General features: G+C 45.6%; 1 protein-coding gene across 1 annotated transcript in view; it reads left to right on the top strand.

The window, feature by feature from the left end:
- The first annotated feature begins 204 nt into the window (after positions 1-204).
- The window catches only part of SCN8A (sodium voltage-gated channel alpha subunit 8), a 107,504-nt gene continuing 82,771 nt past the window's right edge, over positions 205-24,937 (top strand). The window contains exon 1 of the mRNA XM_077923944.1: positions 205-497. The gene's annotated coding sequence lies outside the window, so the exon portion shown is untranslated. The remainder of the gene's footprint in view (positions 498-24,937) is intronic.

Below are 24,937 nucleotides of genomic sequence, written 5' to 3'. Positions count from 1 at the left end.
CCCTCCCTCCCAGATCCTCCGCAAAACTCCGGGTCTAGAGCCTCCTTCACCCCTCCCTCCCCCCCCCCCATGCTCCCAGTCTCGATCTCTTCCCCCCTGATCTTTTTTTCTTCTTCGTCCCAGGGAGGGGGGAGAGGAACAGAGAACGAGGCTTCCTCCCATTAGGGGACTAACTTAGAGCTGTCATTATACACCCCCACACTTCTCTCCCCCCCCCCCAACGCATTCCCGGTGGACGAAGTGAAAGGACGGCAAGTTTTATCCTGAGTTTGGAGGAGGAGGAGCAGGGGGTTGTCTTATTTGGAAATCTCCTTGGCTGGAGCCAGGGTGGGGGAGGCGCTCTCTCTTCCCCCACCCTTACCCCCGCCGCCGCCGCCTCGCTGTGCCTCTTGTGTCCACTCAGCCGATGTGGGGAGGACATAGGGGGCGTGGAGGACTAGAGGAAGTTGGAAAGGCCGGTGGGGGAGAGAGAGGATCCACGTTGCTGGAGATCAAAGGTACATCGGTTTTGTTTTATTGTGTTGCAAAGGGCTGGGCAGGGGGGTGCTGAGAAGGAGCGCGGGCGGCGCAGCCCTTCTGGATGGGGACAGAGACTGCAGGAGTCAGAGATCGCCCGCCTGCCTTCCCGATCTACATCTGCTCAGCGTGTTGCAAGAGCCCAGGGTGATGGGTACGGATGCATCTGGGTTTCTTAGGTGGGACAGGGAGGTGTGGGGCGCGGGGGTTGGGGGTGGACGGCCTGGAGATGTGGCCGCTTCGCGCTCTCGTCTCTTGCGCGCCGACTCCTAGGGAAGCGCTGCTTGCCTCTTGTCACACTGCAGCGTTCTCCTCCGCCGTGCGAACTCATGACCCTGGCGTCCTGCGCTCCATCGGAGACACCTTACCGGGTGTGGGGATGGGAGGCGGAGAGGGAGGAGTTACAGCGGCTTCCCCAAAAGACTTTCCTTTTGAATGGGGTTGTGGGGGGGGCGGAGGTGATTAGCTTTCGCTCTCCTGTCGCCGGCGTCTCCCCGTCATTGGAGGGGGGGAATGCTTGTCTACTGTGTTTTACAGGGAAAGGGTTAAATCGAGGAGTGGTGGAAGAAAAGGAATGTTATTTAGGGTGTTTTATTTTTGAGATCTTCTCCCGGCCCCCATAAATTGATCACCTCCTTCGGTTTCCGCTTTTGCTTGAGGTTTTTATTCCTCTCCCCCCACCCGCTCTGTCTTTCTGCGGCGTTGGACTAAGGGGGAGAGCTGTTTAGGAACGTGGTGCTGAAACGGACAGCTCCCTGGACTCCGACGGGAAGGGGAAGAGATCTTCGTTACAAAGCGCGCAGATTTTTTACAGGACAGGTTTTCTTGCGGGGGGTTATAGTTGGGTTTTTTTTTTTTTTTGTCTTTAATGGGCTGTGTATTTTCTCTGTGTCGCTTGGGCCTATCCATTAGGACCTCACGCCAATCATCTAGGCTTTTGCTGGTGGTGGCGATGAGGGAAGAGAAGCAATTCCTCTTAAGAAAGCCAGGCTTTATTTATTTATTTATTTATTTAGTAACGTGGTTGAGTGCAGTTGCTTTTGAAAAGCATCCTCAAAGCGATCCCAGTGTCTTTATCAAATGAAAGAATTTCAAGGCTGTTTGATTCTGGCGTGGAGGTAGCAAAAGGAAACACCCGCATGTCCATAGGAATCTCTCTCCCCCCCCCCTTTGTAAAAGACGGTTGCATGATTACATCACAGAAGAAACATAATGAAGCCCAGTAAGCCCAGTAGAGATGAAAGGTGAGGACTTGAAAAACGGTTTCAAAAGCCATGGGCCCATTGGGTGCCCTGCTGGAGAAAGTAACTCTCTCTCTCTGCCTCAAGACTCCATCTGCAAAATGGAAATGATTCAATAACCCATTTTGCAAAATTACTGTAAGGGCCAGTGAGATATGAAATCACAGTGCAAAGCTAAGATTCCATATAAAGTATTAATAATAAATGGAAATTACAGATACCTTTGTTATAGGTGTGCAATATGCCTTGTGGGGGCCTCTTGAAGATGCCTCCTTGTAGCAGTGACTTTGTATGGTGAGCTGTGCTGTGTTTCCTGGTTTGCCGCGTGGCTCAGGCCCCACTGTATAGTTTCTCTCTGTGTCGCTGCAAGCTGCCACCCCAGGAAATTGCAGTGGCAGCACAATTTCAGCCCCAGTCAGGGCTGAATTATGTAGTGAGCAACCAGCATCACCTGGTTTGCTGCGTGGAGTTAACTGCCACAAGGAATAGCCTCCGTAGTCCTATCACATTGAGAAATGCTCATTGGAGTGCGTTAAGCATCTAGAAAAATGAACTGTTTCTGTCATGGAGTAGATGCATTCAGCACCTTGTTATAGCCCCAGAGATATAATGACCCTTCATCATTGTCATACTGAAGAGCCATCACCAGTATACTTCATGACAAACAGACATCTGGGCATCTGATCTGTCCAGCTGGAAGTCAACAGCTGTCATGTGGTGCTAGCCAGATGATTTCCTTTCATCCTAAACCTTTAAAATGATATCTTAGCCCTGTGTTGTCTGTTGGTCCATGCTGCTTGGGTGCACCAGACTGGTGTTTGATCCCTCTAGACAATGTCAACATAGTTAATTAGTTTTCTAATTATTTTAAAAGTTATTTGCAGTTCATATTGAATAGGTTTTAGGGTGGAATGTGTATCCAATGGCCCAATCTTTTGTAACTAGATATCACTACAGGTTTACACCTATCATTTTGTGTTACTGCAGCACGCTTCAGGGAGTGGCAAATTTATTTCAAGGACTTAATGTTTCCAATGCTCTCCAATGGGTTAACATGTCAAGGAGATGGTTAGTAGCACGTGTTTGCAGGATGCTGACATTCTCTTACATGTTGATGTTTGACTGTGTGGGGTTAACCCAAACCTCACATGATAATGAAATCCTTGTTTGGTCTGCCCTCAGACTTTAAAACCTATTCTTTTAAGCCAGTTCCTTAGAGTCGGATATCCACATTGAATGATATAATATATGGATATATTTAGTCAGTAAGAATCTCCCAGCTGAAATCACTGGTAACGTCAACTGGTAAGTTTCTTCCAGTTACTGCCAGATGAAATCCACTGGCTTGTGTTTGACTCATTTTTTTTCTTTCAGAAAGAATCTATTTCTGATTGGAAATGATGATAAATTGGTTCCTCTTCTCTTAGGCAGCTTTGTCAATGGTTAATCATCATTGTAAATAGAACTGGATTTCAGTTGCTTGGAAGTAGGTAGTGGGATTTGATGTAGCTAAGAATTTGGCTTACAAACATGTTCTGCTTTCATTCCAATTTAGAGGAAAATGATGCTTTCAGTGAGACATGTGTAACTCCTCCATAGTGTGCCCCAAAGCACCTGGAGAAGCTATGTTTTGTGGAATTGGCCAACTTTCTATCCCCATGATCTGATTTGTTTTAATATATTGTTTTCTATAACGTGGTCCTAATATATATTGGTTTTCCCCAGTTACTTTAAAGTTGCAATCATCCATTAATTAACCAGGCTCATTTTAACAGTACACAATCCATGCCAGTCATGCAGTTTCCATTCGTTATTGATTACCTTCCTGTTACACTCCCTGACCATTGAAATATATTGAATACACTGGAATAAACGTATCCAGTGGTTTGCTCAGAGGAGTTTTGCAAGGTAAGGAGTGAGGTTAATGACACTGTGATAAATGGCGTTTCTGAACCATAGAACTACCAAAGACAGGGTCATCATTAAGCCCTGCCTCAAGGCAGGATCCCACCGATGTAGATTAAGCCACATGATCCCAAACTCATTGTGACACAAGCAGAAAGCAATTTTGAACAGATGCCTTCGAAACATACAGTTTCAACTTACTCTAGCATTAGAAAATAAGTTGCTTAATACAAAAACGTGATAAAACAAGACAAATGTTGAGGCCACTAGCTAATCTGAATCATGAAGGATTTTTTCTTATGTCCAAATAGCCATGAACATAAATTGGCATTCAGGTGATGGTAGGGATGATGACAGTGGTCTTGGGTGGTCTCATGGGGTTCAGGTGTTTTAGTGTCAAGATAGAAAGTAAACTGTCTTTAAAATACTAGATTTAGTATAATCAAAGAGATTAACATTGACCAGTTCCGTTCCCCCCCCCACACACACACATTCACACCATATCACATGTCAGCGATTGTCCTCTTGCTCTTACTATTCCAAAGCCATTTCCTCAGTCCTGGTTCATTTTATCTGCTGAAACATTGAGCCTTATTCATAAGTGTTGGAATAAATGCCTCCTTCAGTACTTGTTTTCCACCTTACTGCTGCAACCTGAGCTTTATGTTGATTCACCCATTTAACTGGGGTTCTGTCATGTTGTCTTCTGCTTTGATTATCAGCTTCCTTGCTAGCCAGTTCTTCCTTCTCTTGGATCAGAAGACATAGGAAACTAGCCTAACCTAATCTGCACCCGATGGTGCAGCTTGATGATCCCAGCCCAGTTCTTAAAGTAAAAAATATGTCCCACTTAAAGGTGTTTAGGCAAATACCCCTCAGTAATGAAATAAGGGATAAGTCTCTCTCACACTCTTGAAGGGACATGGGTGGCGCTGTGGGTTAAACCACAGAGCCTAGGACTTGCTGATCAGAAGGTCGGCGGTTCAAATCCTAGCGATGGGGTGAGCTCCCGTTGCTCAGTCCCAGCTCCTGCCAACCTAGCAGTTTGAAAGCACGTCAAAGTGCAAGTAGATAAATAGGTACCACTCCGGCGGGAAGGTAAACAGCGTTTCCGTGCACTGCTCTGGTTCGCCAGAAGCGGCTTAGTCCTGCTGGCCACATGACCCGGAAGCTGAACGCCGGCTCCCTCGGCCAATAAAGCAAGATGAACGCTGCAACCCCAGAATCGGCCACAACTGGACCTAATGGTCAGGGGTCCCTTTACCTTTACTCTCTCACACTCACTCTGACACATACACATATTTTTTGCAAGTTTGTGCATTGGTAAGAACTTCCTGAGTATAGTAGCTACTTAGCTAAAGATTAATATGTAGTACACTGAAAGTTTTTGTTTGTTTTGTATCTCTGGGGATGACAAGGCTGCCCAGATCAAGAATAAGAACATAAGAGAACATCAGACCAGTGGTCTACCTAGTCCAGCATCCTGCTCTCACGGTGACCCATGGGAAGCCTGTAAGCAGGATGTGACCACAATAGCGCTCTCACCTTCTGCAGTTTCCAGCAACTTATATTCAGAAGTACATTTACTCTGACAGTGGAGATAATATGTTTTAGAATCTGCGCTAAGATGAGGCTTTCATAAGGGCATGTTATCTTACATTTGTTTCCTGTGGGATTCTAGCACCTTTCTCTAACCTAGTGGTTCCCAATTAGCTAATTACTGAGGACCCCCTATTTTTCAAAAGCCAAGCTAGAGACCCCCTACTTTTAAAATTGGTGATAACTCTATGGTAGTTACCTCTGCAAAGCAATTTTTTGAACAAAATGTGGGATAGCCCCTAATAAGCAAAGGATTTAGGTATACAATATAAAAAACAACCACAAACCATAAAATTTGGGATATTACCATGCAAAAATGTCAAAAAATTAGTTGGGGGGAGGGCAAGGGATGGGCTGTGGACTCCATGGGTGCGTTCCGCAGACCCCTAATTGGGAACCACTGGTCTAACCCTTACATGATACCGGCACCAGGTTCAAGAGTTTGATGATCCAGTCTGGCATGCCTCATGGTTATGATTTTAAGGAAGCCGAGGGAAACTCGTTTAGAGAGGAGATTATCTGTAAAGCAATTGGTATGTAGACCAGCCATCACCTGTTGCTGCCTCAGTGGCCCTTTAGCAAAAAATCTGTCCTGGACCAAGACAGGAATGGGTGGAGGATGCAGGTGCTCATTCACAGCATTCTTCTCATCCAAATAATGTAGTGGACCACATTCAAAATAAAGAAAAGTGCTAAGAATACACAACAATGCCATAGCAGCTTAAGCAGCACTCTGTCTAGCCCAGTATCTAGGAATAAAGAGCAACTGTGACCAAGTGTTTCAAAGGTTGTCTACAAGGAACAGGAGACAGTTTGGGCAACATCATATGTGCATAAAAGTATATTGTGGACTGCGTGCATTCACACGCCACAGTTCTCCAGAATCACAGCAAAAGTGTAGAATGGGAGACTGTGTTCAGAATCTAGCTTAATGACAGGGTCAGCTTTCACATCCTTAGGGTTTTGTTTTTGTTTTGTTTTGTTTTAGAAGTTTATAGCCCCAAGGGGTATCAAGATGTTGTGGGCAAAGCCTGCTAAAATCTCAGAAGCCAGAGGGAGGGCTGAATAATTTTCCAGAAAAAACTCAATGCTCTCCATAGATCCTTGTCTCTGCCCTGTGAGCACTAGACCCAAATGAAAACAGCAATAAATTCAGAAAACTCCATGCAAAGTAAAAATAAATTATACTCATTTGCTCAAACTGCATAATATATAGATGCTTTTTCAAAGGTTGCCTTTAATAGGGATTTATTGATTGATTGAGGAGTACATTCAGCCCTGGTAAAGAATAATTTCCCTGAGGAAGAATAATTATATTGGGCAATAATATGCGTTCATTCATTTTGAAAGAATTGTATGCCACTTTTTCTGCCATAATGGTATTCAAGGCTACCTAGCAAAGTTTCATTAAAAAACATCATAAGGGAAAACGGCAACAAACAAGAGAGCATAGCAACAAATAAAAACACCACCACAAATTTACAAACTTCAGAAACCAATAGATCGTGTCTACAGTCCAGACTGAGAATGCAGCATGACTGAGACTAAAGCCAAACACTGCAGTAAATTAAGGATGCAGTCCTGTACCCACATATCTGGAAGTAAAGCCTTGTTGAACTCAATAGGATTTGCTTTTGAATAGAGAAGGAGGGGATTCTGCTGTAAGCTACCAAAATCAATCAACCAAAGCCCAAGTAAACGACAAGGTCTTATCCTGGTTCCCAACAGATAGTTAGAAAGGTGTGAGGTAGGTCTCTCTTGGGCACAAAGTCAGGGTGCTGCTACAGAAAAGGGCCTCTCCTTGGTAGTGACCAAATGGTCCCATCATACCCAATGAAGGTGTGGCAGATTTACTCAGTCCTAGCTGAGGTTGATTCTGAAGGCGGGCAGGCCAGGCCAGTGACTCACCCAGAGACACAGCGAGCAGCCAAGGTGTTCTGAGTTCCCAGGAGCTGTGATTTAATTTCTTTCTTTCTTGCAGCATACTGGCATTTCTCTCGAGGCTCAACCCTGCACACCATTTCAGAATTGCTGCTTTAGGATGTGTATGTGTGCGTTATAACTACTTCTACAGTGGCTATATTGATTTTAGGGACAGCTGTGCACGCACAAAATGTGTCTCAGGGGACCGGTACAAATTCCAGGGTACGTGTGTGCCAGGTCTATTTCCTTCCCTGATTTGGCTTCGATTTAATTTATACTGGCTCGTGCTCTGAGCTACAGCTTTCACCCCATTTGCCATCTTAATACTCATGTATGTGTCTGGACCTGTCCAAATATGTCTAGCCCAAATTAGTTTTAAAATACACAAACTCAATATCTCTCCCAATGAGAATCTCCCTCCCCACATTGCCCTCAATGAGGAGTTGCTGCTTGCTCATGAGCAACTGGTGCATTTTTTCCATGTAGGAGCGGAGAGAATTTGTTCTCCTTCTTTTCATCATTTTTTCAGCTTCAATACCCATTTGGGAGCAGATGGGCACCCTGGTGACGTATGGAATTTGTGGGGGGCAAATCCAGAATAGCGCCCAGCACGTTATAAGGCTCAAGGTGTGATTTTTAAGCTGCTTGTTTGAAAGTCAGGTGCATTGAACTCAATGGGGCTCCCTGCCAAAGTAAGAGAGAAAGATTCTAGATCTTATGGTTCTCATCATAGTCAACTTATAATGCATGAAAACAACTAGTGGCCTAGGACAGGGGATGTGCATTTCTTTAACCTAAGGTCGGGGGGGGGGGGGCCTGGATGGCCAATACAATGCAGATGGGGAAACATGGGTCAGAAAGTTGCCTCTGTATATGGATTTCCTTTGATAAGGGCAATTGTTTTTAAGATTGAGCTGTTAGAAATGCTTTGCTTGTGGTTTTGTTGTTGAAGTGGTTGAATAGCCAACTGCTACAGGAGTAATTGGGATGCGGGTGGCGCTGTGGGTAAAAGCCTCAGCGCCTAGGGCTTGCCGATCGAAAGGTCGGCGGTTCGAATCCCCGCGGCGGGGTGCGCTCCCGTTGTTCGGTCCCAGCGCCTGCCAACCTAGCAGTTCGAAAGCACCCCCGGGTACAAGTAGATAAATAGGGACCGCTTACTAGCGGGAAGGGGACACGGGTGGCGCTGTGGGTAAAAGCCTCAGCACCTAGAGCTTGCCGATCGAAAGGTCGGTGGTTTGAATCCCCGTGGTGGGGTGCGCTCCCGTTGCTCGGTCCCAGCGCCTGCCAACCTAGCAGTTCGAAAGCACCCCTAAGTGCAAGTAGATAAATAGGGACCGCTTACTGGCGGGAAGGTAAACGGCGTTTCCGTGTGCTGCGCTGGTGCTGGCTCGCCAGAGCAGCGATGTCACGCTGGCCACGTGACCCGGAAGTGTCTCCGGACAGCGCTGGCCCCCGGCCTCTTGAGTGAGATGGGCGCACAACCCCAGAGTCTGGCAAGACTGGCCCGTACGGGCAGGGGTACCTTTACCTTTTTACTAGCGGGAAGGTAAATGGCGTTTCCGTGTGCGGCTCTGGCTCGCCAGAGCAGCGATGTCACGCTGGCCACGTGACCCGGAAGTGTCTGCGGACAGCGCTGGCTCCCGGCCTCTTGAGTGAGATGGGCGCACAACCCCAGAGTCTGTCAAGACTGGCCCGTACGGGCAGGGGTACCTTTACCTTTACCTTACAGGAGTAATTGCTAGATGCCTCCTGAGGTATTCATTCAGCTACTGTGGTTTTTCAGACTATGGGACACGTTTTCATGACGTTCTTCCCTAAAAGTGAGATCTGTTTTTCCTTCTCGTGTTGGGATCCTATTTTAGTACAACATACATACCGTATTGGCCCAAATATAAACCGCACCTGAATATAAGCTGCACATTTAAAATTCGGGGGGGGGGGGGGAGAGAGAAATATAAGACCCAAATATAAGCCTCTCCCTTAAAATTCCGCAGGTACTCACACCCGTTCCGTTTTACCGTATGTCTGTTTCAGCAGCGATATCGTAAAAGCCGATTTTTGTAAGGTCGCAAATTTAAGCTGCACTTTAACTTTTCACAGTCAGAATTTGGAAAAAAGTGAGGCTTATATTCAGTAGATATACACCAAGTTGGTGCAAGTGATAGGCCAAAAAAATGAAGCGCTCCCAACTTGTCTGAGTCACTGAGATATTGCAGGGGCAAATGCTGTCCGGATTTTGGTTTCCTTTGGAAAGGAGAAATCACTGGAAGCTGTTTTGTAGTATTTGGGTTATTTACAAATATACAAGCAGAGCATAGATGGAGGCAAGCAGCTTATTAAACATTCCTAGTAACGAGGCAACAGATCTGCTGCCTCACATCAAGCCCCCAGAGAGAGTGGGACACAGCACTACCACCCCCACCCCCAGTCTGCTTTCACCTTCAACTTGCCCTTTCTCTGCCTCTGTTCCAAATGGCTTTCCCCTTCCCTTTACACGTACAGATCTTAAATCAGCATGCCCTCTCCCCCACTCCAGGAATAGTGAAGGATGTGATGAGTCGCCTTTCCCAAATAGCTGCCACATTTCATGCATTCCCTCTATGGCCTCCCATGAAAGAGACGTCCATTGCGCATTTTGGGAAATTCAATTTCCATCACAAAAGACATGAGAAAACATGCTAAAGGAGAGTCGGCTTGACTTTTGCCAAGGAAAACTGGGCTTCACCAGTCTTTGCTGACGATTCCTTAGAATTCTCAACCTCATGGATAGTGGCGAGTCTGTGGTTTTGGTAGACAGACCTTTTTCTGCATGGATTGTTGAAGAGCCTTTCAGAAGGAATCTCACCATTGGTCCCTAAGAACTGTAAACTGCTGTGGGACCTTATGTGGGACCATTGCCTGGCCAACAAAGATAGGAACCTAAAGGTACGGGATAAGGGATATTCAGTTCCTAGTGTGGACTTCTTATATATACCTGCTCACTGGCGCGTTGCAGAAATACAGGGTTTCACATGGACTTTCCTCTCCTGTAGGACATACAAGAAGCCCAGTCTGGCAAGCATAGGGATGTTGAGGCAGTGGGAGGTGTCCTCTCACACTTCTCACTTGCCATCTTCTATAGAATGAAGAGCAAGGTTATTTAGAGTAGACTCACTGAAATAAGTGAGACCAAGACAGTGACCTAATTCAGTTCTTTTGATTGCTAAGCCTTGATCCAACCCAGTGATATTGTTTTCTATCTATAGCGAATGCAAAAAAAAATTATAAACCTTTGAAGAACCATTGAAAACACATTCAGCTGCCTAAGACTAGGTCAGACTATCAGCTCATCTAGCCCAGGAATGTCCCGCAGCAACTCTTCAGATGGTCTTGGAAAGAGTTTTTGCTGATCTTCTCCTACCTGATTCTTTTGACTTGAGATACCAGAAAGAATTATTAGGGGATTCTTGCTCTGTATATAGCCTACAGGAGAAGGGGTTGGTAGGGGATTCCGTGGGAAAGGGATACTATGATTTAGAATCTGGGTTCAAGTTACGTACCACTGCTCATGCAGAAGCCTATAAATAATCTTTTCTTTTTATTGTTGCTTCTCTGCTTTGCAGTTCTGTAACACTAGATACTTCTTAATGCAGACTTATAAATAATGGGATTGTGATATCCGGCAATATTTCATTTCTTTTCCTTAAAAATTCCCAGTATAATTTGCATGTTTGAGTGACCATGAATGGAGTTTTCTGATGAGCTGACCACAATTATTTCAAGAGATGATCTCCCAGTATCAGTTACCCTTGGAAAGCTGCCTTACATATGTCAGTATTTTAAGATTATTTTCAGTTATGGTGACAGCAATAGCAACAAGCTACAGTTGGTGATAACAGTGATGTCGGATCCATACTTTTGTTAGATGAGCAGTCTGTGCCTGGAGTGGCAGTTAAGGCTCATCCCCACCTCTCAAGTGTTCCTGATTAAACACCCCTTTACACATCCCTTCCTGGACACCAGTAGCTGCATCCAGTTTTGCAAATGGAGGCCCAATGCCTCCCTTTCTCTTACACAGGTGAGACTATTTTTTCCACCAAGCCCAGTACTATCTACTCTGAATGGCAGTAACGCTCCAGGGTTATGAAGAACAGGTCTTTTGTATCACGTGAGAGCCTTTTAACTGAAGACATGAGGGAATGAATCTGGGACATTCTGCATGTAAAGCAAGGACTCATAGCCAATCCCACAGAGCTATGGCCCTCATTCTGCTCCCCCAAGCCAATTTGCATGGGTTTGCTTAGGAAGAGAGCCCAGGACATCTCCCACCCAACATGAAAATAATTCCCCTAGGTTAGGGATAGCCCTCCAGTTGTTGGGATTCCCAACTCCACAGTCCCAGCCTACATTGCCAGTTGCAGGAGTGACAGGGACTGTAGCCCAATTGTACCTGCAGGGCCACAGGTTCCCCTAGTTTAGGGGAATCGTTTGCATTTGGGGTGTGAAAGGTCCTGGGTTCGCTTCCTAGACATGCCCATGCAATTAGGGGAGAGAGTCTAAGCTCAGTGGGATTGGCAGAAGGTCCAAGCTTCACTCGCTCTCCTCCTCTCCAGTTCAAGGACAACAAGCCTGAGTTTGCAGGGTGCTTGTACCACGCAAGATAGAGCTGGGCATGAACCCTCCCTGTAAACTTCCACCCTGAAGGCACCAAGACCCTGATAACTGAGGCTTTGGGTATAGAATCATAGAGTTGGAATAGACCACAAGGGCCATCGAGTCCAACCCCCTGCCAAGCAGGAAACACCATCAGAGCACTCCTGACATATGGCTGTCAAGCCTCTGCTTAAAGACCTCCAAAGAAGGAGACTCCACCACACTCCTTGGCAGCAAATTCCACTGTCGAACAGCTCTTACTGTCAGGAAGTTCTTCCTAATGTTTAGGTGGAATCTTCTTTCTTGTAGTTTGGATCCATTGCTCCGTGTCCGCTTCTCTGGAGCAGCAGAAAACAACCTTTCTCCCTCCGCTATGTGTGTCCCCATTCAATCTAAAACACAGTACATGCATTCGGAGCACAGAAGCAAGTGTACTAGGTTTTAGTACACACTGTCTCTCCTGTGCCTTGCAGTGTTTGAAATTAGCCAGGCGCCAGGCGCATTTAGCTCCTGGCTTTCAACCGCTTGCAACCAAATGAAGATGCCTGGGTTCCAGGATGGCGCCTGCCATCTCCACCATCTGGGGATCGTTGGATCTGGACTGTTTTCACACACTAATGCCCCATCCTGTAGAATTCTATCTATTTTATGTGCACAATCGGGGGGATTTTCTGAAACCCAATTGCTTTTTCTGTGCAGCCTGAGCAAGAGCAGACACCATTCAGAAAAAGAGGTGGGAATAGGCCAATATATATGTGGACTGTCCCTGGATCAAGTGATGGTTCTTCTTGTAAGTTCTCAAAGTTCTTAGCCTAGCTCAAGGTTGTCGTCTGAACGAGCCAGACGTTTAACTGAGAATCCATCACAGTCAGTCCATCATTTGAAAAAGAAGACTTGAGAGCCGTCTTGCCCCAAAATGGCAACTAGACATTCTGTTTTGGCAACTGCAACCTTGGTTTAAGGAGCCATGTGGCGCCTAGCTTGTATATCTGAGTTTCTAACATTGGCTGCCTTGTGTACCCCAAGGTATGCAACTGCCTACTTCTGGGTGTGCTGTCCCTGGGCAAGAGGGAAGAGGAGAAGGCGGAAGGTAGAAAACCCCTCCCATTTTGCAAGAGTTCGTTTTCTCACCCAACCAGCCCCTTCACTTGCCCTTGCTGCAGATGAGTCTTCGAGGCACGGATGCAAGGCAGATCACAAAATCCCTTGGCTAAGCAAGAATGTGTCCACTAATAGGCGATAACGGTGGGGGCGACATGAGGTGAATTTACGTGATAGGAAGCTGTGAGCACTGTGCTACTTCTAATTAGTGCATTAGGTATGCAGAGGCAGCATGCGAGGAATCACAGGTGGGGAGAGCGCTGTTGTGCTCATGTCTTGATTGTGGGTTTCCAAGTGGCATCTGGCTGGCCACTGCGAGAACGGATGCTGAGCAAGACGAGCCTTTGGTCTGAACCAACAGGGGTCATCTGTTCCTATGCAGGTGAGGACAAGGGGAGAACATTTGGGGTATCATATGCCTGCTATTTCTAAAAGGGGGAAATACATGGCAGAAGGAGAGAAATAAGGAGGGGAAAAAAGTATAATGACATACTTGGAGGCTTAGGGTTGGAACAGGATCTAATTCCAGCATTTCTTTGTGGAATTCTCTCTCTTTGCATTGAAGAAATATAATAAAATGGACCTGCCCAACGCACAGAGATGCTGCGAGAATGAATGAAATTGTCTGAGAATATAAATTGCTTTGCCTACTCAAAGGTGTCATAAAAACTACATGTATTAATTTTGTTTAATGAGCATCTAATGTGACACACACAAACACACAGCCAGCTTAGAGACATGAGTATTTGATCATTATTTATTCCGTGGTGAAATGTACATTGCATATGTAAGATTCTCCCCAAGGGAGAATTGTAAAACACATACACAGACACTCACACGTGTGTCCTCACTGAAGCATGGATCCGACCTCAAAATTTTCATCTGTTCATTTATTTTGAACAATGGACTTTTAATTATTGATGGTAATAACTTCATAATGCAGCACTAAATGGACTGTAGGGAACACTTGAAAAAATAATGTGATGCTGGTAATGGAAGGAAGGCCTTGCTACAGTGCCCTTTTGAAAATTAAATAATTGAAGCAGGCATATACGCAGAACTGTTCATGGATAGTGCTTTCCTGAACCCCACAATTCCATCATGGAGGCATCTAGGTAAGCTATCAAACCTTAATCAGCGGTTTTCTAACTCAGCTTCTTAACACATCTCCTTTACTCCAGTCGTAGTGCAGTGCATGGCTTTCTACACTGGTTGTTGCCATAGAGCCCAGAGGTGAGAAACCTGTGGCTCTGCAGTTTTTTGCTGAACTCCAAATCCCATTAGCCTCAGCATGGCAAATGGTCGTGGTTGTTGGGTCCTGTAGTCCAACAACATGTGGTGGACCACAGGTTCCTCATCCATGCCATAGACCTTTATACGGATTAGCCGCTAATAACTAAAAATCTGATTTCTCAAAATCAAATCAATAGGCCACATTTTAAAGCCAATAAATTGTGGTCCTTGACAATACCCATATAGAAGTACCGTAAGTCTCGCTGAAATCAAGAGCGTTTACTTCCCAGTATGCAGCTATAGGTACGCATACAGAATCCAAACTCTGGTACAAAGATTGCTGCAAATGGAACATTTTTACTAGCTTTGTCTGGGTTTAGGAACAGTCCTTTGGCAAATTCTGGATGTTAAAGCACTACTTGTATGGTGAGACTCCATTCTTGCTTAACACCCAGATTCTAAATTCATTTTGGTTGGATCCAAGTAACGGGTAATCTACCTACTTTATATATATTTTTAATTGTTAGGGTTTATTGCAACTGTATCCTTGCAATCTGATCCCATTAACTCAAAAGTAAACCCCAGAGTATTCAGTGGGGGCATACTTGCAAGTAAACGTGCATAGGACTGCAGCTGGAAGCTCCTCTTGTCATAACGTCTTGGATCAGCTTCAGCCAGTGGTGCTTCGGTGCGGAGCCAGGATATTTGGAGACGTTCAGCCTCCTACATTCTTGCTCAGCACTTAAGGAGAGCCCTGCTGGATTAGACAAAAGCTCCATCAAATCCAGCATCCTGTTTTCCACAGTGGCCAGCCAGACGCATCTGGAAGACTTTAAGCAGGGTATGGAGGCAATAGCCTCCTCTTGCCATTGCTCCACAGGCACTGAAGGGTATTGATGGACCTATCCTTTTCTGCCTTCTTGATTAATAACGTTCTGCAGATAAATAATGGCAATACCACTTTGAGAAATGGCAGCACCGTCTTTCCTAGAGGACACACAATTAGGTAAATTGGATAAAGCTATGTGTGAAACATGTCGCTCCTGATAAACCCAAGGAAGGCACCCATCAGTTAAATACATGCAGCTACTGACACAATCAAAACCTAGAAACCATATGCATAGCTGTCAACCGTCCCTTATTTGGCGGGAAACTCCCTTATCACAGCGCCATTTCCCATTTCCCTTATTGATGATGTCCCTTAAATTTCCCAGGTTTTAAAGGAAGCAGCCCCTCTCCCTCCCTCCCTACCGGCCAGGGAGGAGGGAGGCTCCAACTGTGTTGCTTGGCTGTGTTGCTCACCCAATAAGGAGTCTAAGAACAACTGCGGGGTGGAGCTTGCATGCCTTGTGCGATCAAATCGGCCGCGTTGCCTGGGGACTCGCCTTTGCTCAGCGCTTCCCAGCGGAGAGGTGACGGTGGTTTTCCTTGCTGCATCCCCTTTGCTGGGTTGCTGTACTGTGGGAACCACCGCTTGAGGCTTCGTTTGGCTGCTGGCTGGGCTTTCTCCCTTTGGCTTGGAGGGGCTCAGAAGTTGAACATACCTGTTCTCAGAATCATATGAATACATCATCGACTGCCCACTCACCCTGGCCGGGGAAAAGGTCTGTCTGGAGCGGGGGCACATGGTGGGGGAAAAGGAAAGGAGCTAGTTGAGTACAATGGTGGGAGGGGGGGCTTTTGGATTTGTTTTGGAAGCTCCTTTGATTGACTGTTATGGGGGAAAGGAAAGGAGCTGTTTGGATAAAATCCCTTATTTTGGCTGCTGATCCCTTATTTTCGAGGCTGCTGGTCCCTTATTTTCAAATCTATAAGTTGACAGCTATGCATATGTCAAGCGTAACTGAGCTGTAGAAAAGACTTTACAACCTGAAAAAAGGACAATGCACACACTTTTGTAAACCAAGAAACTCTTTAATAAAAAAATATATTTTTAAAAAGTGTACAGTAGTTAGGAAGGTGAGGGTGGGCAGGTCTGCATTCTAACATAGGTAAAGGTAAAGGTACCCCTGCCCATACGGGCCAGTCTTGCCAGACTCTGGGGTTGTGCGCCCATCTCACTCAAGAGGCCGGGGGCCAGCTCTGTCCGGAGACACTTCCGGGTCACGTGGCCAGCGTGACAAGCTGCATCTGGCGAGCCAGCGCAGCACACGGAAACGCCGTTTACCTTCCCGCTAGTAAGCGGTCCCTATTTATCTACTTGCACCCGGGAGTGCTTTCGAACTGCTAGGTTGGCAGGCGCTGGGACCGAGCAGCGGGAGCGCACCCCGCCGCGGGGATTCGAACCGCCGACCTTACGATCGGCAAGCCCTAGGCGCTGAGGCTTTTACCCACAGCGCCACCCGTGTCCCGCATTCTAACATAAACGTGCCCAATTCACAGATCCTGATTAAATGGATTGGAATGTGGTCTGCTTTGGAATCTGGCTTGAGAGTTGTCTTTTAGACTCTTCCACCCTGCCTCGGTTTTTTCAGGTTGTAGGCCACTTGGAACAGCTGGAAAGGTGGGAGCAGACATCTTTTCCTCGCCTCATACAGTTTACCTGGAAGGGATGACATGTCATCACAGGTATTTGGGGCCACATTTCTACACATATATGACAGTTTCTGCACTTTCCAGCTAAAATGGGAAGGAGGGAGGGAAAGAGGCAGCCTCAGGCTAAAATGTTATTATATTTTTTCAAAGAATTTTATGTGGAATATATATACATATATGTATATGTGTGTGTGTGTGTGTGTGTGTGTGTGTGTAAATATATATATATATGTGAAATTGTCATGGAGAGAATTTAGACCTGTCCTCGTCTAAATTCAGAGATAATTATTACAGGTATACCTGGTTGATCTTTAGATTAACTGGAATTATGTAGGGTCACTCTCGCCCTGTTTCTCCCTCTGACACACACACTGCTTTTTATTTTATTTGGGTGATATTTTAATGAGAGGGATTGTTGCGTGTGTGCCTGTGTGCACTTTCTTGTAAGCTGTCCTGAATGCCCTTTCAGAAGAAGAAGAAGAAGAGTTTTGGATTTGATATCCCGCCTTTCACTCCCTTCAAGGAGTCTCAAAGCGGCTAACATTCTCCTTTCCCTTCCTCCCCCACAACAAACACTCTGTGAGGTGAGTGGGGCTGAGAGACTTCACAGAAGTGTGACTGGCCCAAGGTCACCCAGCAGCTGCAAGTGGAGGAGCGGAGACGCGAACCCGGTTCCCCAGATTAGCAGACTACCGCTCTTAACCACTACACCACACTGGCTCTTTCAGGGTTGAAAGGCAAAAGCAAACAGCACCAGCAGGTCTGGCCCTACCATAAGGCAGAATGATGGATTTGCCTCAGGTGGCAGATGTCAGGGCAAACACCAGAAGCCTTCCGCCTACAACTGTTGCTGCTGAGCTTACCTGTATGTGCTGCACAGCTTCTCATGCACCTCCTAAACTAGCCTGCTGACCCCAGTCTGCTACTGTATGTGGAATAGTGGAAGGGGGTTCTTGTCCCTTGCCTCAAGCAGCAACATGTGTTGGGACAGTCCTGAGCACTAATGTCACATGCTGCATGCGCCCCTTTCCCGTCAGAGGGTATGCGATGGCACTTTTCACCAGGCACTTTTCACTTCTATATGGTTAACAGTGTTGGAAACTCAGGTACAGTGGTACCTTGTGTTAAGTACTTAATTTGTTCCGGAGGTCCGTTCTTAACCTGAAACTGTTCCTAACCTGAAGCACCACTTTAGCTAATGGGGCCTCCTGCTGCTGCCGCACCACTGGAGCACAATTTCTGTTCTCATCCTGAAGCAAAGTTCTTAACCCAAGGTACTATTTCTGGGTTGGTGGAGTCTGTAACCAGAAGCGTATGTAACCTGAAGCATATGTAACCCGAGGTACCACTGTATATCATCTAGGTGCCACATGGCTCCTTAAACCAAGGTTGCAGTTGCCAAAGCAGAATCCTTAGTTGCCATTTTGGCGTAAGACGGCTCTCAAGTATTATTTTTCAAAGGATGGACTGACTGTGATGGATTCTCAGTTAAGTGTCTGGCTTGTTCAGATGACAACCTTGAGCTAGGTTAGGAACTTTGAGAACTTAAAGAAGAAAAGTCACTTGATCCAGGGACAGTCCACACACACACACACACACACACACACACACACACACACACATATATATATGCCTGTTCCGACCTCTTTTTCTGAATGGTGGCTGCTCGTGCTGCACAGAAAAAGCAATTGGGTTCCAGAAATTCATTGTGCGATTGTGCAGATAAAATATAACTGATAGAATTCTACAGGATGGGGCATTAGTGTGTGAAAACAGTCCAGATCCAATGATCCACAGATGGTGGAGACATCTGGCACCCAAGCATCCTCATTTGGTCGTAAGTGATTGAAGGCCAGGTGTAAAATGCGCCTGGCTCCTGGTTGATTCCGAACACTGGATTATAAATTATTAACTGAAATGTTTCCAAGGTGTGAATGATAGTGGCAAATTCACAGGGCTGGCCCAAGACCCTTTGGTGCCTGAGGCAAGAAATGCCACCGATGCTTCCCCTCTTCCTCAGATCTAGGACCACACCCCAGTGGAGTGGGTGTAGCATGTCACTTGAGGTGGGTTAACTCAGGTCACCCCTTGGTGTGCCAGCCATGCTAGTGCAGCAAGCTAGCTTAGGGCTGCTGGGCAGACCCCATGGCACACCTTTCTAGCCCTTTCTTGCCCCTCAGAATTTGCTGCCTGAGGCAGCTGCCATACTCTGCCTCATGGGAGGGCTGGCCCTGCAAATCCGTGCTCCCCAGGAGACATTGTAGACGAGAGAGTCCTGTCCATTGATAGTGTTTCATTGATTTCAGCAAAGCCTGGCATTCTCAATATCATGTCCCAGGGTTGCTGCACTAAGGATGTATGCGGAAAACGGCTTTGTGTGCAGGAAGTCACAGGTTCAATATCTGGCATCCCCCTATCAGTGTAAACAGCACTGAGACAGATGGACCGATGGTCTGACTCACTATAAGGCAGCTTCCTATGATTCTTATCTGTTCAAGTACAGTACAAAGGTATGCACCTAAATTGGAGTCATATATACAGTAACTAGAAGGTTAGATGCTCTGTTGGTTTGCTGCACAAGGCCAGGTACTATCTGGCACAGAGATTAGTAAAGGTAAAGGTACCCCTGCCCGTACGGGCCAGTCTTGACAGACTCTAGGGTTGTGCGCCCATCTCACTCAAGAGGCCGGGGGCCAGCGCTGTCCGCAGACACTTCAGGGTCACATGGCCAGCGTGACATCGCTGCTCTGGCGAGCCAGAGCCGCACACGGAAACGCAGTTTACCTTCCCGCTAGTAAGCGGTCCCTATTTATCTACTTGCACCTGGGAGTGCTTTCGAACTGCTAGGTTGGCAGGCGCTGGGACCGAACAATGGGAGCTCACCCCGCCGCGGGGATTCGAACCGCCGACCTTTCGATCGGCAAGCCCTAGGCTCTGTGGTTTAACCCACAGCGCCACCCGCGTCTTGGATATCCAAGTTGCAAGTCTTTGTCATTGTAACCCCTCAAAGTATCCCCCCCCAAAAAAAATCTGTCCCTTTTTAATCTGCCTTTCCGCTGTTGACAGTTCCTGTGATATTTGAAAACCTGAATGATAGAAACAGATTATATTATGAAGATCTGAGGAGATGTATGCAAATATCCTTAATCTGCATAATATATCACGATCACACAGTACTGTGTAAAACCCAAACGCAACAGGACAAAAGACAGATGGAAGGGAAGTCCTGAGCAATGATGCAGTAGATGAACACTTACTATTTATGCCTAAGCGCTGTAACAGCCTCTGCTTTACTGGCCACAGCAAGGAATAAGGTAGCAGGAGTAGGAATTAAAGAACTGGATCAAGTTCTGAGAGAGGCCATGCTCCGACAATCTTTTGTTCAGGTGCACTCTTTCAGACTTCTTTTTAATTTGCTCAATGCTTTCCTGACTAATAATAATAATAATACTCCACCAATCATTTACTGTGACTGTTCTGTCATTTAAATGTATTATTTCTGGTGTTGTTGCATACTTATTTTTTGCTTTTTGTACATTGCTTAGATATTTTATAGCGTGAGCAGTTTATAAATCTTCTGAAATAAATAAGTAACATAAAGAGCCAGTGTGGTTCAGAGTGGTGGACTCGTAATCTGGTGAACCGGGTTCAATTCCCTGCTCCTCCACATGCAGCTGCTGGGTAACCTTGGGCTAGTCACACTTCTTTGAAGTCTTTCAGCCTCACCCACCTCGCAGAGTGTTTGTTGTGGGGGAGGAAGGGAAAGGAGAATGTTAGCCGCTTTGAGACTCCTTCGGGTAGTGATAAAGCAGGATATCAAATCCAAACTCTTCTTCTTCTTCTCTTGTGGTACAGTCAAGTGGGAAAAAGAGCTCAAAAATGCTGATCCATTGGCAGGAACATCATAATTCCACTTACAGATATGCAAAGCTTTGCATAAGCACCCACACAATTAGAAGTGCGCACCTTGATGTTCTTTGCACTAGCTGCTTGCGCAAGAAGAATCACCCTTGGGGCAGTGAAATTTTAAATGTCACACTCTACAATTCATAAATTGATTCGCTCGATAATCAATGCAAAATGAAACATTTGCAACAATCTGATTTTATCAGCCAACATTTCTTTGGCATTCCAGATATTATGTTCTCTGATAAGTGCTTTTATTGGAATCTGCAGGGGACAGGGAGAACTCTTAGGCCATGAAGCAAATGATGTTGGTACTGATATCAGCAGGCAGTTTCTCCATGTGTGTGAGGAATGTTAAAAAAACCCAGGGAGCAAGAGATGAGAGGCTTCATTCTTGAGATCAAGGGGCAGGTGGTCACCAGTAAAAAGTTTTAGGATCACCACTGATGACCTGGCACCCATGCTGGTGGATGTGGGAGTTTGGGTGGCCATCTTTGCAGAAGGAAGCCCTCAGTTTGGAGGGAAGATCAGGGGGCAGCCCTCTATCTTCCGTCTTTGAAAGGCTGCTTACGTAGTTTGAGTTCAGTTTTAAGATAAAGTGCAATAGGAAGGGAGAGCAGAGAGGGCCTTAAATTTGCCCATCAACAGCCCCTGAACAGACAGCAGATTGAAGAGCCACACAGGGTGCCTGGTTCTGCTTCCATGCTATAGAAAGATGCATTGAATTTCTATTTTATACTAATTTTATGCGAATACACATACATACACATTCTCTTTTTTGGGTGATGTGTAAACAAGCACTACTTAACTATCGAAGCTGTGCAATGTGGTGGCCACTAGTTTAGACTGTTTGAAAAGAGAACAAAGACAAATTCATTGAATACAATGTGGCTACTACAACAGTAGGAGAGGAAAACCACCTTTGAGTCTCACTGCTGGGCTTCCTGGAGGCAACTGGTTGATTACACTGCTGTTCATCTCAGTCCTGCTTTCAGGCGTCCCATAGGCATACTGCCTTCGACCATGGTATTGGAATATAGCCATTGGGTCTGATAGCTTTATTGTCCATGAACTGGTCTAATCTTCTAAGGGTCCCATGAGTCATTGAAACGTGTGCTCTTAGCCCAGATGTGCTGTCCTTATACTACCAGTGCTCCCCAGGGAATGGGGTTCCACATTCTTGTTCCCTTGCTGGATAGCATTGCGGGCAAATTTCCTTTCCCCATTCTTCTTAAAGCCCATCTTAAGCTTTTTTGAATCCATTGTTTTCTCTCTGTGGGAACAGTGAACAACTTGCTTTCCTCCTTCTTTCTGACATCCTTTGAAATATTTATGTCTCGTCAGCATATGTCCTTCTTTCCGCCATTTTATTTTCGCAAGACTGAAACCTTAGATTCCCAGTTCCTTTAAGGCTGCTGTCACAGGACCTGCCTTCCAGACCTTGCCTCTGAACTCCCTCTCTTCTAGCCTTCCTGAAGTGCCCAGATGTTTGCTTTTTAAACCTCCCAGAGGTTTAGCCAAATTTTACAGTCTTCGTTCATGGTGCAGACGCCTTCCTCTGGTCCCCCATTATCTGATTATTCAGTTTGTTTTATTTCCTTTCTAGGTGAACAGTTTGGTTGTTGGGGTAGCGATCAGGAGGAGATATGCAACACCTTACCATTGACTCAGAGCAAGGACAGCTGCGAGATAAATTAAAATGTGAGCAGCACATTTTCAAAATATTCCCATTTCAAAGCTGCTGTTTGGGTAGCAGGACCAGGAAGGACACAGTTAGAAAAAGTTGCTAACCCAGGCATACAGCATTGATATGGGCCACTTCCTTATTTGGCTAGCATTGGTCACCACCACCCAAATGGCTACATTTTACTTGGAATTAAGAAATGCTGTTCAAATGTCATTGGGACTGGACCCCTGGGGTAATGGCTCTTTATTTTAACATAGTAATGCAGAGGTTTCCAAACTGTGCTCCATGAACTTTCAGGGGCCTGCAAGCTTCTTTCACACTATGTCAGTAAAAACTGAATTAAAGATCACACAGCATCTAGCGCAGCACATTACAATTGCTACACCAGGCAGAGAAATCTTTTAGTGATCTGTTAAGACCCTCAGCAATTTTCAAGTGGTCCGTGGTGTTGTGGAGTTTGGGAATCCCTGAAGTTGGTGGGTTTATTTTCCTTGTGTCAAACCCCTTTGTTTTCCTTATGTCCAATGGATTATTTGATCTGTTCACTCCAAGGAAAACTTGTAATCGTGCGTGCTGCCATAACGGATACTCACTGTGGGTTGAGCAACTTCCACTCATGATGAATGAACCAGATGCCCCGTCTGAAAGGACAAGTCCCCACAATCGCACAAAGAACACTGTCATGTAAAAGCGATTCCCCCTTGCTTCACAGCAACCAAGAGGCATTGTGGTTCAAGTATTTGTAGCTCCTCCTAGCGTGGGTTCCACACTTAGGTAGCATGAGGGGTTTCCCCCTCCCCATCAAAGGCTGTAGCAAGAATCTCTGTGTGTTCTTGAGATGGATCTTTGACCCATGGTTAAGGAATATTCCAGCTCTCCATTGAGGAAATGATGTGGGTGTGCCCAAGGAGTTCCTCTGGACCCTTGTGAGTCTTCTCCAGTATTTACTTTATGCCTTTACTTGGGGTTTTCTTGATTAAATCCCAAGAATTCCATCATCGCTTTCCATTTCATTTGTGCCCGTCAAAATAACCGTGGAGTAGATTGAAGACTCCTGCAGCTATAAGGCTCATAAAGTGGCCCTATGCAGTGCCATAATATCACACAAGATTTATTTTATGTGTTTATTAAATTTGTATACCATCCTTCATCCATAGATCTCAGGGGCAGTTCACAACATAAAAATACAAGATAAAAACTTTGGTCAATGACTGAGGTTGGGGTTTTTTGCAGGGAACGGGTATTTAGATGACAGCAAGGGGAAAGGCCTCTTTAAACCTCTCCTTCCCCAGTGTCAAAAGCAATCCACCGTCTGGGAGTAAATAGGGACAGCAGATTTTGAGGGTGGGAGTCAGTCTCTATAAAATTTGATGGCTAGGTTTGTGGTTGTTCTTAATTTTATTATTTACTTTGTGGTTTTTATATTGTGATTTTATGTTGTGAACTGCCCTGAAATCTATGGATGAAGGGTGATGTTGTTGTTGTCATAAATTTCTCATAAGGACCTGCACTTTTTAAAATGGCTTGTCCCATTCATTTCCTTGCATTGTGTATCTGTGTAGTGTTGGAAATTGATTATAGGATTAAACCTCCCTATCTCCTGGGAGACATTGAGAATCTCAGGTGGCGGAATGGTCCTGCAGGGCATAGTTGACCTGATTAGAGTTCTGCTAGTGTGGCCTTGGGCAAAATCGCTCTGCCTTTCTCTATGATTGCTTGCTCTGTTGGCTTTATAAGGTTGGAGGTGAGGTTTATCGGTGATGCTATAATTGCAGATGAAACGTGCTTCAACTGACTGGCATTGCATGCTTGCTCTGGATAAACTGCAGAAGTAAATATTTCACTGTCTCATGCTTAGCACTATCAGCCAATTAAAGAAGTTTTGGTTGATTAATCAAATGATGTTTAACTGATTAATCTATTAATAAGTCAAATTTAAACACATGGGCATATTATCAAAACCTCATTATAGATGCCTTTTTTAATATGCCAAAGGAGCTAATGGAAAAGAAGAAGAAAGCTGCCATTCTTTGTTAGACGGGACTGGTCATCTTTCCTTTTTTTTTGTTATCTGTTACAGTAACAAACCAGAGCTAAAATATCCTTAAAGCAAACAGGTAATGCCTTCGCAGCCTTATCAAATAAAATTACTCCCTCTGATGAATCAATAAAAACTTTAGCCAGCTGATCTGCCAGTTAAAGGCTGCAGCCTTCCTCATTTTGCAGTTGTGTGTCCTCAGAGAGTCCAATATGCAGCACCTCTTCACACAACCATTTGATTATGGGGGTGTTGTATTGCTTCCACCCTTCCTCAGTGTGGCATCTCCTCACAACAACCCTGAGAGGTAGGTAAGGCTAGAAGATGGTGACTTGCCCAAGGTCATCCAGTGAGCTTCATGGCTGAGTGGGGATTTCAGCCTGGGTTATCCCAGCAGTCTGCTCGCTACACTACAGTAATAAACTCCTGTTAAGGTGGTGTTAATCTTAGGTGTCTTCAGTGGCGCCTGAGCTGAGAGGGGTAAGGAAGGCAAACTAGACCTCTTAATGATGGTGATGACTGACTCCATGCGGCTATAGCTGCATCGTAATGATTTGGCCCCGTAGGGGATCGTTGGCTTCAAGGAATATGTTGAGTCATCATTCCTTATTCAAGGGGTCC

Source organism: Podarcis muralis, chromosome 2 (genome assembly GCF_964188315.1).
Source record: "Podarcis muralis chromosome 2, rPodMur119.hap1.1, whole genome shotgun sequence".
In the NCBI taxonomy this organism is placed as follows: Eukaryota; Metazoa; Chordata; class Lepidosauria; order Squamata; family Lacertidae; genus Podarcis; species Podarcis muralis.
This window is presented reverse-complemented; position numbering and strand designations above follow the sequence as displayed.